Source organism: Elephantulus edwardii, unplaced genomic scaffold (genome assembly GCF_000299155.1).
Source record: "Elephantulus edwardii isolate Elephantulus edwardi_28Jun2011 unplaced genomic scaffold, EleEdw1.0 scaffold00181, whole genome shotgun sequence".
Taxonomy (NCBI): domain Eukaryota; kingdom Metazoa; phylum Chordata; class Mammalia; order Macroscelidea; family Macroscelididae; genus Elephantulus; species Elephantulus edwardii.
In genome coordinates, this window is record NW_006399931.1 from 2119512 (window position 1) to 2120795 (window position 1284).

Here is a 1284-nt window from a genome sequence, read left to right on the forward strand (position 1 = left end):
GGCTTATGTTTACAATAGAAGTCTTCTGTTTAACTAACTTTGCACAGGTTTAATTTGATTCAGCAACTTAGTCTACTAATGAATGCATTGTAGGAAAGTTGAACATATTAGAATGAATTTGTGAAGGCACTAATTAATAGAAATCTTTGGAAGCACTATAGTTATTGTAAAAATTAATTTGTGGTGGCTAAATAACGTGCTGCACTCAGAAAAAACAAAGAAACAAAGCAACCCCAAATTGAATTTAGAATGATTAGCATTACAGGTAACGTAGCACTTCTAGGCACAGGGGGCAACTTGGCTTAAAAAATTGAGATTTTTTTTTTTTCTTTGTCTTTTTCTTCTTGGGAGTATGTGAAAGTTACTGTTTATTTACCACTCTGAAGAATGATTATTTAGGTCCCAGATCCTCTTGGTTTTGCCTTTTTACTTGTATAAACTTTTTTGTGATCATTTCTGCATAGCTAATATTATTAAGTAGGACTTTTTTGTGGTTGTTGCAAGAAAAGTATAAATCCTATAGGAAAGAAAAACTATTTTTAGAAGATTTTGAAACATGTAGATTTTTAAAATACAATATAAAATGAGTAGATTCCTTATACTTGTTTTTGCAAGTTTATATATATATTTTTAAAGTCTATCTTCAATCCCTGTCCCTTGTTTTATGTTTTATTTAGTGTATCTAAATAAGTGTTAATTTAGTTTTGATTCAGGGTCTTAGGCTGAATACTTAGCGTGAGTGCTGAGTAACGTAAATGTTGAGGTTTGATAATCACAAGCATTTTTGTGTGGAAAAGTTGAGATGGAACCATCTTTTAGAAGTTATTTACTATTGTATACTTTTAAAAACGAGTTTTTATTGATAAACTCAAAAGTGTTCATTTATTCCTATTTCTCCTCAGATAACTTCAAGTGATGTACGAAAAGGTTTGGAGTTCATTTTTGTGGAAAGACTTTAAATTGGTATTAGAACCACTAAACATCATCAAATGGTACTATGAGGAAAAAAAAAAAGAGAAAGCCATTTTCATAAATTTTCAACTCTTAACTGCGGTTTTCTGACTAAATTCATAGCCATCTGACCACTTGTTTCTCAAGCCCCTCCTTTCCTCTCCCAGCACTTTGAGTAGCTGTGACACTGCATATCGTCAGCCCAGGCCGTCAGCTCACTACCCTTACCCTTGTGCATTTCGTCTCCTGTTTCTAACAAAAATAATCGTAAATTTTGTTTCCAAAATTTCTAACAAAAATAATCCTAAATTTTATTTGTTGATTAATGTGATC